This window comes from Sturnira hondurensis, unplaced genomic scaffold, assembly GCF_014824575.4.
Source record: "Sturnira hondurensis isolate 20B ecotype Veracruz unplaced genomic scaffold, ASM1482457v3 Scaffold0024842, whole genome shotgun sequence".
Taxonomy (NCBI): Eukaryota; Metazoa; Chordata; class Mammalia; order Chiroptera; family Phyllostomidae; genus Sturnira; species Sturnira hondurensis.
The window spans coordinates 113,208-128,431 of record NW_028097473.1 but is presented as its reverse complement, the minus strand read 5'-3'; the positions used below and the strand labels follow the sequence as shown (position 1 = coordinate 128,431).

The following is a 15,224-nucleotide window of genomic DNA, read 5'->3' as shown; positions in this document are numbered from 1 at the left end:
AGTTTTTCCTCTTATAATTAATATACAATTTGTGAGGGGGTACTTTCAGACTGTATAAATGTCTTGTTCCTTATCAAACTTTCACCTAATAGTTTAAAAACATTTTTAATTTGCCCTGGCTGGCATGGCTCAGTGGTTTGAATGCCGGCCTGAGAACCAAAGAGTTGCTGGTTTGATTCCTAGTCAGGCCAGAGCCCAATTCACTGAGCCACTCCAGCCAAGGGCTCTGCCAATTTCTTAACTAGATTGATTTTTTTGTTGTTGAGTTTATGAGTTCTTTATATATTTTGGATATTAACCCCTTAGTGGAGGTGTTTTTTTGCAGCTATCTTTTCGCATTTTGTTGGTTGCCTTTTATTTTTTAGGGAGATCTCTATTCATTCATTTTATTTTCCCGGGAAAAAGAGGAGAAGGGAAAAAGTCAGCATGTGTATTACAAAATGATACATAGCAAATGGAAGTACCCAGCCCAGCAAAATCAACCATCAAGTAAACAGTCCCCAGTAATGGAGGTCACCAATGCCCAAGGGAGCCCAGTCTCCTGCAGTTCAGAAATGAGGGGAAGGAATCAGGGAAAGAACATGTTTTGTTGATGGTTTCTTTTGCTTGTGCAGAAGCTATTTAGTTTGTTATAGATCCATTCATTTATTTTTGCTTTTACATTCCTTGCCTTTGTGGTCAAATTCATAAAATCCTCTGAAACCAATGCTTATAAGTTTGGTACCAATGTTTTCTTTTATGTAATTTATGTCTCAAATCTTATATTTGGGGCTTTGATCCATTTTGAGTTAATTTGTGTGTATTCACCCAATAGTCATTAACATTCATTGATGGTACTTGCCTGAGTCGGTTACTGCTATGATATTTGAGAGAGAGTGATTTTTCTAAGTACATTTCTAGTTGTACACTCATGAGTTACATTCTACTATAATGAAGAGCTTTCCCTTTACCCCATGCATTCATTGATTGATTATCAGTATGGACACATGGATTCTTATTTACTGCCTGGGTTGTAGTGTTTTACTGTCATTATTCAGTTTGATGTTTAAAATGGCCCAGATTTGGACAGTGGGAACCATTTTAAGTTGATTTCTGTGTCCATTGACATGTCCCCACCATTCCTTAGCACTTCTTTATTTTCTGGGACAATAAGATTATTTCAGAGTTATCTTGTATTTTCCCTCCCCTAGCCCTGAAACCAACTCTTTCTCCAAGGAGCACTCCTCCCTTAAGTGAGGAGTCAATATTTAGAAACCAAGATCTGGGGGCTACATATACTTATTGCTACTAGAGTATCATACCTTTTGGACTTTTTTAAGCAGAGAGACCTAGGAGTTATCCCAGGCTTTTGACTCTCTCTCAATATCTCCACCAAGTGATTATCTAGGTCTGTGCTTGAATACTTCATTATTTGAGAACATTTCTCCAAAGACAGCTTTTTCCATTATTGGGCAGCTCTGATACTTGATATATTTGAAAACAGTGGTTACTGGTTTCCTCTGCTAAGTTTTGTCTTCTCTGTGCTAAACATCTTCAGTTCCTTTATTGCATTGTCATCATTCTGGTTATTCTGTTCTGTTCATACTTCAGTTCACTAATATCTCTTTTTTATTAATATTTTACTTATTTATTTTTTAGAGAGATGGGAAGGGAAGGAGAAAGAGTAGGAGAGAAACATCAACGTGTGGTTGCCTCTCATGTGTCCCCCACTGGGGACCTGGCCTGCAACCCAGGCGTGTGCCCTGACTGGGAATTGAACCGGCGACCCTTTGCTTCACAGGTTCATGCTTAATCCACTGAGCCACACCAGCCAGGGCTCATTAATATCTCTTTTTAAACATTGGCATCTAGAATGAAATGTATTATTCCAGATACAGAGGACTGGCTCAATGACTATTCTAGACCCCATGCTACTACTATTCATGCAGATCAAGATTAATTTAGATCAAGATTAACTTCCTTCCTTCCTTCCTCCCTTCCTCTCTTCCTCCCTTCCTCCCTTCCTCCCTCTCTCCCCCTTCCCTTCTTTCCTCTTCTTTCGTTCATTCCTTCCTTCCTTCCTGACAGCTGCAGTAATCACTCTGTTGACTTATGTTGAACCTATATAGGTAGTTGAAATCCCTAATACTTGAACTCTGCTGCTGTGTTCATCCATTTTGTACTTGCACTTTTGTATTTTAGGACATAGTATGAGTCTTTAAGTTGCTTTCTTTCTTTTCAGCTTGTTAAATTTAGTCTATTATTCCTGCTTGTCAAGCTTATTTTGAGCTTTAAGTGCCATCCAATTGTACTACCTATGCCTTACAGCTTATCATCTACAAACTTGATTAGTATGCCATTAGTTTTGTCAGACAAGTAACTATTTAAAAATATCAAGAAGGGCAGGGTGGAACTCATGCCTTTTCAGCCTGACTAGAGACTTTCTCTTATATTAAAATCAGTCCATCAAATAAAGGCTGTTGCTGTTTATCTACCTGTAGCTGCTGGCAGATAAAACAGGTCTGATTTCTAGTGTTCTTAATTTTAAAATATCTATTTATTTATTTATTACAAGGTAAATTTTTTAAAATTTTAATCTTTGTTGTATTTTTCCATTACATTTTGGTCTCCTTATACCTTATACCCCTCTCCCCCCAGCAATCACCACACTGTTATCCATGTCCATGAGTCCTTTTTCCTTTTTCCTCAGTCCTTCTACCTCTTAACCTCCCCTGCCATGGCTAGCTGTCATCCTGCTCTCCATCTATGAGTCTGTCCCCATTTTTTTGTTAGTTCAGTTTGTTCATTAGATCCCACATATGAGTGAGATCATATGCTATTTGTCTATCTCTGACTGGCTTATTTCATTTAACATAATGTTCTCCAGGTCCATCCATGCTTTTGCAAAGGGTAAGATTCCCTTCTTTCTTTCTGCTGCGTAGTATTCCATTGTGTAAATGTACCATAGTTGTTTTATCCACTCATCTACTGATAGGCACTTGGGCTGATTCCTTACCTTGGTGACTGTAAATAACACTGCAATGAATGTAGAGGTGCTTGTGTCTACTTTTTTCATAGGGTCAGTGCTTCAAGGTGATAAGAAGGCTTGTTTATTGTAAAGTAGGTACCTTCCTCATAGTCCAGCTTATTCTTGAGTGGAAATTGGCCTGGTCTGGCTTAGTCTTTGTCTTCATTGGTACCAGAGGGCAAAGAGAAATGTTTCAGGGAATCAGGGCATTCCCACCTAAATCAGATCATCTAAGAAATTCTAGGGGTCATCTAGTTCAAGCTTCTGAAATTTGACTAAACCTCCTATTAATGTGCTCTTCTTTTTAAATCTGCTGTACCAGTCAATAAGTACTTATACACCTTACTTATTAAAAAAGGAAAGTTGCCTTAATGAAGGGTGTTCTCAGAATTTCAAATAAGGATGAGGAAGGTCTTTGTCTTAAAGGGAAGTAAAATTAAATATAATGGATAAAAGTAGCTATCTGAAAGCATACATCAACAGAATTAGCCTACCTTAAGCAAGAGCATCTAAATTTTCTTGTAATGAGACTAGGCTATTTTCAAGTTTCCATGAAAGACCAGAGTGTAGTCTCAGGAGAAGAGAATAAAATGTAATAATGCAAAGAAATCCTCACTTACATAACTGCATTGTAACTTGGCCATCTAAGATAGTGTTCTGTGAATGAAAGAATGAAGAGCAGTTGTCTGCAAGGAGCCTGGAAAGTGGAAGAATGATATTTTGTTTCTTTAGTCTTTTCTGGGAGTTTTTTAAAAATTTATCTTTCATTACTGAGGTAATATGTGAATATTTCATATAAAAGTATTAAAACATTACAGGTAAGAATAAGTTTCTTTTCATCAGTTGTCTTGCCCCCAGTTCTGGTTAAATAGGCTTTACATTTTTAAGTAAATTTATTAGGGTAACATTGGTTAATAAAATTATATAAGTTTCACATGTACAATTTTATAATATGTCATCTGTATATTGCATTGTGGTTTCACCATTCAAAGTCAAATATCCTTCTGTCACAATATATTTGACTCCCTTTACCTTTTACTACTACTTCCTCCAACCTCTTTCTCTCTGGTAACCACCATATTGTTGCTTGTGTCTATGAGTTTTTTATCTTTTTGTGTGTTAGTTTATTTGTTACTTTCAGTTTAATATCCCACACATGAGTGAAATCATATGGTTCTTAACTTTTTCTGTGTGACTTACTTTGCTTAGCATGATATAGTCAAGATCCATGGGTGTTGTTGCAAATGGCAGTATTTCATCTTTTCTTTTTTAAGTATACTTTATTAATTATGCTATTACAGTTGTCCCAATTTTTTCTCCCCTTTATATTCCCTTTGCCCTGCACCCCTCCACCCTCCAGCATTGCTCCCCCTCTTAGTTCATGTCCATGGGTTGTACATTTAAGTTCTTTGGCTTCTCCATTTCCTATACTATTCTTAACATCCTCCTGTCTATTTTAAGCCTATCAATTATGTTTCTTATTCCTTGTACACCCCCCATTCTCCCCCTCCCCACTAATAACCCCCCATGTGATCTCCATTTCTGTGATTCTGTTCCTGTTCTGGTTATTTGCTTAGTTTTTTTGTTTTCTGTTTTTAAGTTCAGTTGTTGATAGTTGAGAGTTGTCATTTTACTGTTCATAGTTTTTGATCTTCTTTTTCTTAGAGAAGTCCCTTTAACATTTCACATAATAAGGGCTTGGTGGTGATGAACTCCTTTAACTTGACCTTATCTGGGAAGCACTTTATCTGCCCTTTCATTCTAAATGATAGCTTTGCTGGATAGAGTAATCTTAGCTATGTGTCCTTGCCTTTGATGACTTCAAATACTTCTTTCCAGCTCCTTCTTGCTTGTAAGGTTTCTTCTGAGAAATCAGTTGATAGTCTTATGGGCATTCCTTTGTAGGTAATTCTCTCCTTTCTTCTTGCTGCTTTTAAGATTCTTTCCTTCTCTTTAATCTTAGGTAACTTAATTATGATCTGCCTTGCAGTGTTCCTCCTTGGGTCCAATTTCTTTGGGATTCTCTGTGCTTCTTGGACTTCCTGGAAATCTATTTCCTTCACCAGGTTGGGCAAGTTCTCCTTCATTATTTGTTCAGATAAGTTTTCAATTTCTTGTTCTTCTACTCCTTCTGGCACCCCTATGATTCAGATGTTGGAGTGCTTAAAGTTGTCCCAGAAATTCCTAAGCCTCTTCTCATTCTTTTGAATTCTTGTTTCTTCATTCTGTTCCAGTTGGATGTTTATTTCTTCCTTTTGTTCTAAATCATTGATTTGAGTCCAAGTTTCCTTCTCTTCACTGTTGGTTCCCTATATAGTTTCCTTTATTTCACTTTGTATAGCCTTCATTTCTTCCTTCATTTTGCAACTAAGCTCAATCAATTTTGTGAGCATCCTGATTACCAGTGGGTTTTTTTTTAAAAGATTTTATTTATTTATCTTTAGAGGGGAAGGTAAGGAGAGAAGGAGAGAAATATCAATGTATGGTTGCCTCTCGTGAGCCCCCTACTGGGAACTGGCCTGCAACCCAGGCATGTGCCCTGACTGGAAATCGAACTGCGATTGTGTGGTTCGAAGGCCTGCACTCAATCCGCTGAGCTACACCAGTGAGGGCTTTTTTGTTTGTTTGTTTTTTAGAGAATTTTTTTATTTATTTAGAGGGGGAGGGAAGGAGAGAGGGAGAGAAATATCAATGTGTGGTTGCCTCTCATGTGTCCCCTGCTGGGAACTGGCCTGCAACACAGGCATGTGCCCTTACTGGGAATTGAACCTTGATCTGGTTTGCAGGCCTGTGCTCACTCCACTGAGCTACACCAGCCAGGGCGATTAGCAGTGTTTTGAACTCTGCATCAGATAGTTTGTCTATCTTCTTGTCACTTAGCTTTTTTTCTGGAGTTTTGATGTGTTCTTTCACTTAGGCCACATTTCTTTATCTAGGGGCACCTGTTATGTTGTAGGGGGGCAGAGACTTGGGTATTTGCAGGGGTGGGGCAATCTGTGTTGCTGCCATTGTGGCACTGTCTGTGGGGGAGGGGTCAGAGAGGGAACAATGCTGCTCACTCACTGTGCTCTAGCCCCACTTTCCAATGAACTCTCCTGTGAGACTGGGAGTTTCTCCTGCCTTGGCAACCCTCACAGAATTCCGCAGCTAGAGGTTTTGAGTCCTTAGTTTCCCAGCCAGCCAGCCCCTGCCTCAGCCTCATGGTCCACTGTCTTGCTGCAGGTCCTACCTCCCCCACTCCTGCCACTGGACTCCATTCCTCCTACCTGTCAGGATGAATGTTTCTTTAACTACTTGGTTGTCAGAGTTCCATGCGGTTTGATTTTTCTGGCAGTTCTGGTTTTTTTTTTTAAATTGGTCGTATTCTTCTTTTGGTTGTACAAGGATGTGAAGTGTTCCTATCCATGCCTCCATCTTGGCTGGAACTCAGTATTTCATCATTTCTTATGGCTGAATAGTATTCCATAGCGTATATGTACCACATCTTCTCTATCCAGTCATCTACTGATGGTCACTTTGGTTGTTTCTATGTCTTATCCACCATGACTAATGCTGAAATGAACATAGAGGTACATATAGCTTTACAAATAAATGTTTCCATTTTTTTGAAGATCAGATAGGATTTTTACAGAAACATCTTGAGTGGAGAAAGATAGGTCATATAATTTAATGGGTATGTATTTCTTCTGGATATAAACTTCTTTTGTTTTAAAAATGTGCTCACAAATCCACCTTTTTTTTTAGATTTTATTTATCTTTAGAGGGGAAGGGAAGGAGAGAGGGAGAGAAATATCAATGCATGGTTGCCTCTTGTGCGTCCCCTGCTGGGAACTGGCCTGCAACCCAGGCATGTGCCCTGACTGGGAATTGAACCATGATCCTCTGGTTTGCAGGCCCATGCTCAATCCACTGAGCTATGCCAGCCAGGGCTCAAATCCACCTTTTAATAAATAGTCTGGCTTGCTAAATATGCTTACCCCCCTAGAGTGACTGCCTCTTACCAGGTCCTGGTTCTTGAGATAAATCTGTTTCCCTTTGTTATACATTAGCATATAATCCGCCATGGCTGGTATAGTTCATTGGATGTATATAGATAGATAGATAGATAGATAGATATATGTGTATAAAGGTTTAACTAGACAGCATAAATGAGTAGTATACAAAGTCACATTCTTCAGTTCCTCTCATCTCTCCTTCCCCTTCATTCACCTTTTATTTCCTCACCTCCTACTTTTCAATTTACTGATCTGACTTCTCTTCTGCCATTGGCCTGGCATTGTGAGAAGTGGAAGATATGGCACTATGGGGACCTGTGTTATCCTTTGTTTTTTTTGTGTGTGTTTTTTTGTTTGTTTGTTTGGGTCATTTTATCCATTCTCTTGGCTTCACCTTCTTACTATACACTCACTTCACACAAATGTATGTATAACCCAGACCCTGTTCCTGAGCTTTAGACCCCATATATCCATCTGCACACATGGATAGGCATCTCCAAGTCACTATTTCTTGTACTCTGTTTAAACCTGGTCCTGCTCTGTGTCCCTTATTTCAGTGAATGGCACTACTATCAAATCAGGTGCCCAAGCCTAGAACCTTCATACCACACTCCCTCTAGTTATTCTACCACCAAATCCCTTCAGGTCTATTTGTCAAATGTCCATTGTATCCATATTCTTCTCTCTATTCCTACTGCCACTAGCTTGGTACAGGCCACCATCACCTCTCACCTGAACTATTGCAACTGTCTCCTAATTATTCACCTGCCCCCACTCTTCCTTACTTCCACATTATTCTCTACTTTACAGCCAGAGAATACTTTCTAAAACACAACCCTTCGGTGACTTCCTAGTCCTCTTAAGAGAAAGTCCAAAATTCTGAGTAGCTTACAGAGCCCTATATTTTGCTCCTGCATCAGCTTCATTTATCGAAACTCCCCAGCTCAAACTCTGTATCTGTCATTCTAAGCCCCATTTTCCATTCTTGGAGAATGTCATCATGCTCTCTTCCCGTAGAACCCAAAACTTTACACATGTGCCTCCAGTGTCTGGTGGTTCCACTTTTAGTGATGCTGTGATTGAGTAGCAAGTATGGATTGATGATAGCTTGATCCTTGCATTGTAAAGTTTCTCATTTGTCTTTCTCCTGTTGCTTTTAGAATCCATTGATGATTATTATGTGACTCAGTTACTTTATAAGGTTTCAAACTGGTGGTTTTTTCCAGTTCTGTCATTCCTTCTACATGTATTAGCTGGAATTCTTTTGTGAAGAATTTCCCCTTACCCACTAGGTCTATTTGGCATCCTAAAATACAGTTTGTACATGATTGGCAAGGTAAATGTTTAATTCTTCTGTGATTGTAGTTTTTAAAAGTTTATTTGAATAAGTGATTTGGAATTTTGGACAATTTTATCAGAGAAGCCATTTATAAGTAGTGGCTATGTTTCCAGGATAGCAAATAAAAGCCTGCTTAAGTATAAATGAAACATTACACATAAGCAATGAAAAATAAAAAATATTTTTGTAATATTAGTTATTAAACAAAAAGTGAATGAATTTTTAAAGTTTAACTTGAGTGCTAGTACTTGAGAGAAAGGCAATCTTAATTAGAGGAAGAAAAGGTAGATGGATACTTACGGTGATTTGAAGGGATCTCCTGAGTACTTTCAAGAGCTTTTAGAATTTGTTGGCACTGGATCTGATGTTTAATTTCACTAAGGATTTGAGCAATTTCCATTTCTGTGACTGGTGTAATACCAACACTGCTCTTATATTCAGCAACCAGGGCCCACTCTCAGGGCAAATTTTCAGTTCACAAAAGGAGAGAGGCACATCTTTCAATACGACAAGCATTAGAGATGAATTATAGAGTCTGATGTGGGTGACTGAAACTGAGTTGAGAATAGTAAAAGATAATAGGAAGTACTTTAATGTTAGGACTTTAATGTCTGAGGAAGGATGGGGGATCAGGACTAGGGTGAGGCAAGTGAGGTGCCTGTAGTGCTGAATAGTCTTTCTTGACCCAGAATGAGTGCCTCTTTAAGTGCTGTGTCCTGGGGCAGTAACTCTGAGGTCTGTCAGCCAGAAACAGAGTAGTGAGAGCCATGAAAGGACTATATATTAAGGCTCTAGGAACCCTAGTATCAGAGGTCCTGGGTACAGGAGTTCAAACCTAAGCAACGACTCTAAGGCTGCAGGTAAGAACCCAGATATTATGTGATAGGAAACTAAGGCTTAAAACCAAAGTGGACTGAATATGAGAAACCAAAAAAGGCTTCAGAGAGGAGACCTTTAATGGAATTATAAAACTCTTCTCAGGCCAGAGAAGTGTGGAGTGGAGTGTGATAACAAAGACAGAGGAAACAGCAGATGCAGTGGCATGGAGTTGTGATTGCTTTAGTGACTGGAATTTAGGGCATGGTCAGAGATGAGGTTGAGAAACATGTTATGGAGGGCTGCAGTACACACACCATGCCATAGATTTCAACTTTACTTTTGTGGACCTTGGGGACCAATTGAAGGTATTTTATGGTTGTGAATTACCTGGTCAGATTTTTGAATTTAGAAATTATTGAATATGCCCTTACTGGTGTGGCTCAATTGGATGGACATCTTTGCACAAAGCAAAAGGTCACCAGTTTGATTCCCAGTCAGAGCACATATCTAGATTATAGATTTGGTTCCTGGTTGCAGAGTATATGAGAGGCAACTAGTCAATATTTCTCTCTCACATTGATGTTTCTCTCCTTCTCTTTCTCCCTCCTTTTCCCTTTCTCTAAAAAAAATCATTAAATATTTTGAAATGTACTCATAAGTAAATAACATAATGAACCCTCGTATATCCACAAAGCACCTTCAATTATCAAGATTTCAGCAGTTTTATTTCAGTTATCTTTTTTCTTCCTCTTTCTATTCTTTTAAAAAATTTAGTGAAATATTTTATTTTATTTTATTTATTTTTTTTAAAGATTTTATTTATTTATTTATCTTTAGATAGGAAGGAGAGAGGGAGAGAAACATCAATGTATGGTTGCCTTTTGTACGTCCCCTGATGGTAGTTAGCCTGCAAGGAACCAGCCTGCAACCCAGGCACATGCCCTGACTGGGAATCGAACCGCGATTGTCTGGTTTGCAGGCCCGCGCTCAATCCACTGAGCTATGCCAGCCAGGGCAATTTAGTGAAATATTTTAAAGCCAATCCCAGATATCATGCTGTTTCACCCCTATATATCTTCAGCAGGCATGTCTAAAAATTATAGATACTTTCATCTATAACCATGCTGTCATTATGTTATCTACAACATTAATAATTCCTTAATAGCATCTAATACCCAGCCCATTATAAAATTTCTCAGATTATCTGATTGTCCAATAGTTGGTTTGTTCATATAAGGATCTAAACAAGGACTCTACGTTACATTTGATTATCTCTCTTTTCCAGCTTTATTGAGGTTGCTATAGACTAAATGTTTGTGCCCCCCCCAATTAATATGTTGAAACCTAACTCTCAATATGATGGTATTTGGAGGTGAGCCCTTTGGAAGGGGATTGCTTTAGGAAGACAGAACCTTCATGAACTGGATTAGTGCCCTTATGAAAGGGACCCCAGACAGATCCCTTTCCCATTCCACAATGTGAGGACACAGTGAAAAGAGGGCAGGCTATGTACTAGCAACAGGCTCTCAACAGACACTTCATCTGCCAGTGTCTTCATCTTGCACGTTCCTGCCTCTAGAGCTGTGAGAAATAAATTTCTGTTGTTTACAAGCCACGTAGTGTACAGCATTTTTAAAAAGCAGCCCAGACAGACTAAGACAAGGTGTAAATGACAATTAAAAATTGGATATGACTTGATGATTTGATATGGGTATACTTTGTGAAGTATTTACCACAATCAAGGGGGTAAGGAGGTGGAAATGTTGGTCAAGGGATATACAAAGTTTCAGTTATAGAAAATGGTCATTATCTCTCAATCTAGAGCAGTATGTACCTCACTTTTTCTTTTTCAAGCCATTGGCTTATTGTAGAAAGTGGACCAGTTGTCCTATGGAGAATCCCACATTTTGGATTTGTCTGTTTTCTGTCTTGTGTTGTCATTTACTTTATTCCTCTATACCCCAACCTCATTTTTTTTTAAGATTTTATTTATTTATTTATCTTTAGAGGGGAAGGAGAGAGGGAGAGAAACATCAATGTATGGTTGCCTTTTGTGCATTCCCTGCTGGTAGTTAGCCTGCAAGGAACCGGTGTGCAACCCAGGCATGTGCCCTGACTGGGAATCGAACCGCGATCGTCTGGTTCGCAGGCCCGCGCTCAATCCACTGAGCTACGCCAGCCAGGGCCCTCATATTTTTTTTTATAATGGAAGTTAGCTTTAGAGGCTGGATGATAATCAGGTTCAACTTTTTTTTTTGGTGCAGAATACTTCACAATGGTTGCCATGTAATTCACTTTGAGTCACATTTGGAGGCTCATGTCCAGTCCACCTTAAGTGAACAGGTAACAGATTTATTCAACTTTTCATCTAAAGATATACTTTTTTTGATGATGATTGGCAGAATTATTTTACTAGGAGTTTCAAAATGGTGATTTCCTAACTTTATCTTTTACATGAATTAGCTGAAATTCTTCTGAAAGTAAACTTTCCCTCATCAACTAGGACTTTTGGGTTACCTGTACAAGGAAGACAGGAGAGATGCTTAATTCTTGATCTTGGACTTGATTACCAATTTTCACAATAAAGAGTCGCTGCCCTAGTTACTTCCAGTGATAGCCAATGAATTGTATGTGTTTGTTCTCTCTCTATCATGAAATCATATTTTTTTAAAAAATGTATTGTTTCAGTTCATTGCTTTTATCATTCTTGTTAATGCTCAGATTGTCCCATCTTTTACCAAAGTGTTGCCTCCCATTTCCCTCTGACACTACTCATTGAGGTTCCATAGTTTGCTTGATTTCTGACATAAAGCTTATATTTCCTTCCCCATGCCTGCTGTTTCTCTAAGGTGCTATATATATATATATATATATATATATANTATATATATATATATATATATATATATATATGTGTGTGTGTGTGTGTGTGTGTGTGTGTGTGTGTGTGTACACTATATATCTATAAACTCTATATGTAAGAGAAAGTTTTTAAAGGCTTAATTTATTCTCATTCAAGAGAGAGGGGAAGGGAGAGACAGAGAAACACTGATCAGTTTCCTCCTGTATGCACCACAACTGGGGAATCAAACCCACCACCCAGGCATATTCCCTGACTGGGAATTGAAACAGCGACTTTTTGGTTAGAGGACAATGCTCTAACCAACTAAGGCATACTGGCCAGGGCGAGAAAATTTATTTCAAAAACTACAGAGGCATAAATAGGGCCCTTGGAGCTTAGGAGAGAGAAAGGCAAAGGTCATGAACCTAGGGGGAAGAAGAGGGAGAGGAGAAAGGCTCAGGTGTGTTTCTGGGACAGAAAGTGAGCCCATTTTCTTTTTTTAACAATACATTTGTTGAAGTATAATTTACACAGAATAAAATTCACCTATTTAAAGTGTGCAATTTAATGATTTTTAGTAGATTTATATAGTTGTGCAACCATGGCCACCATCTGATTTTAGAAACTTTCCATGAGACTAGAAGATCTCTTGTACCTTTTGTCAGTTGATCTCCTTTCCCTCCCCTAGCCCCAGGTAACCACTAACCTGCATCTGCTTTTGACCTCTGTAGAATTGCCTTTTCTAGAGATTTCATGTAAATGGAATCATACACTCTATAGCCTTTGCATCTAGCTGCTTTCTCTTAGCATTGTTTTTTTATTTTTAATTGAAATATAATTCACATACTATAAAATTCACCATTTCAAAATATATCAGTGGTGTTTAGTATATTCACAAAGTTGTTTAACCATCACCACTATCTGATTCCCAAATATTTTCATCACACCAGGAAGAAACTATACTGGTTGACAGTCACTTCCGATCCCCTTCACCCCCTCCCCCACCGAGACCCTGGCAACCAATAATCTACCTTCTTTCCCTATGAATTTTCACACTCTGTACATTTCATATAAATGGAATAATACAGCATATGGACTTTTGGTCTGGCTTCTTCACTTAGCACACTGTTTTCAAGGTTCATCCATGTTATAGCGTGTATCAATGCTTAGTTCATTTTTATGTCTGAGTAGTATTCCATTATATGAATATACCATATTTTGTTTATCCATTCATCAGCTGATAGTCATTTTGGATTGTTTTGACTTTCAGGGTAATGTCAATATAAGAAAAGTTCAAAGCTGTAGATAATTTTTATGAGTTTATTTGAGTTAAATTGATGACATTACAGGAAGCAAACTCTTGAATGTTCTGGAGAATGACACCTTTGCAGTGCCTTTTATACCTTTGGAATTAAGGATGGACCTTAAGAAAGATGAGCATGGGACCTGGCTGGTGTAGCTCAGTGGATTGAGCACGGGCCTGCGAACCAGATGATCGCGGTTCGATTCCCAGTCAGGGCACATGCTTGGGTTGCAGGCCAGTTCCTGGCACGGGACACACTGTACATTGTATGTCCCCAGCAGAGGCAACCATACATTGATATTTCTCTCCCTCTCTCCTTCCCTTCCCCTCTAAAGAGAAATAAATAAAATCTTTAAAAAAAAAAGATGATCATGGGAGAAAGCTAGGCAGGAAAAGCTCTATGGTCAGATTACAGGATAAGTAACAGCAGTATGTGCTGTCTGGAGGGTGGTTACCCTTCCAAGGGGTCTGAAAAGAGGAATTTCAAAGGTGTGCTAACCTACTGCACAAAAACGATGAATAGGGTTTGCTTATGTTGAAGATAAACCTTTTATGTGCCTGGGACTTGACTACCCACCATAACCCATCCAGTTAGGAATTAATGATTAGATCGCTCTGTGAGGTTACTTGTGGTTAGATTTATTATAGAACCCCTTTTTTTTTTGTTTATAGTGGTATGGTAGTTAAGTCTGTGTTTAACCTTTTGAGAAACTGTGATGCTGTTTTCCAAAGCAGCCACCCCATTTTACATTCCCTCCTGGAGTGGATGAGGGTTCTCGTTGTCTCCACATCTTGGTCAACACTTGTTTACTGTCTATTGACTTTTTTAATCATAGCCATCCTAGTGGGTATACCATTTCGGAAAACAGCTAGTAGTTCCTCAAAAGGTTAAGCTCAAGTGCTCGCTTTGGCAGCACATGTACTAAAATTGAGACAATACAGAGAAGATTAGCATGGTCCCTGTGCAAGGATGATACCCAAATTTGTGGAGGGAAGAAGATTAAGCTCACCTGATCCCCACCCTACCATCCCCAGAGATTTTTGTAGTTTTCTTGCTTTTCTAGATTTGTTTAGTTGACTTGCCTGGATTCATTCTGTAGATTCTGTCTCTTCTTCAGTGTGTAGCCCATTGAAGTTTCTGCTTTGCTTTTTAGAAATTCTTTTAATTTCTGGGAAGCCTTGCTTCCTAGGTGTCACACCTGGGTCAGGATAGCTCAGTGAACAGTCAGTCATTTGGTAGGGGTTGTCTTTTAAGGGACACCTTGGGCCAGTGTTGTCTTCCATCCTCTGCCAATAGAATTGTGTGTGAGTTGGCAAGCATATTCAAAAAGTTCAGGGAGTTTACAAGTTTCTCCTTATTTTTACTTTCTGCTAGGCCTTCTCATGTCTCCTCTATATCTGTGTAGGTCTTTATATTCAGCCAGGGAAATGGAGGTGGCAAGGGCACGCTCGAGTACCCTGTGATGGACTGCAGCCTTGCATGTACGCATAGTCTTCTAGACCACCAAGAATAAGGACGGAGCTGATCAAGTCCCCCTAGGCCTGTCTTATTTTCTTAATCTCTCTGCTAAATTTTAGCAGGCTTGTTCTGTTGCCTGCCCTCAGCACTATTGTGACCTCAGGTAACTGATGTTGGTTTTCCCTGATCTAAGGAGTTTGCTATTATTTTCAACACCCCCAGGCATGGGACTTTTTGTGCTCATTCCTAAACAAGTAATTCCAGTCCAGCAGCCAAGTTGTTGGTTTTTAGGACTTTGCCCTGCCCTGCCCTTGTAAAATCAGCTCCAGTGGACGTGAATTCAGAAGGGACATGAACAGCCCCAAGCTAAAACACCATAGATTCCCACTGTTCTTACCCAAAGTTCAGTAGGTTTTCTTAAGCACGTCTTAATGCATTGCTCAATTTTGGTTTATTTCCA

The 15,224-nt window shown here is 39.0% G+C and overlaps 1 non-coding gene across 1 annotated transcript; it reads left to right on the top strand.

The window, feature by feature from the left end:
- The first annotated feature begins 14,203 nt into the window (after positions 1 to 14,203).
- LOC118982056 (U6 spliceosomal RNA) lies at positions 14,204 to 14,310 on the top strand. The gene has a single exon (XR_005065471.1). It is a non-coding gene; the product is annotated as a U6 spliceosomal RNA (small nuclear RNA).
- Positions 14,311 to 15,224: the final 914 nt, after the last annotated feature.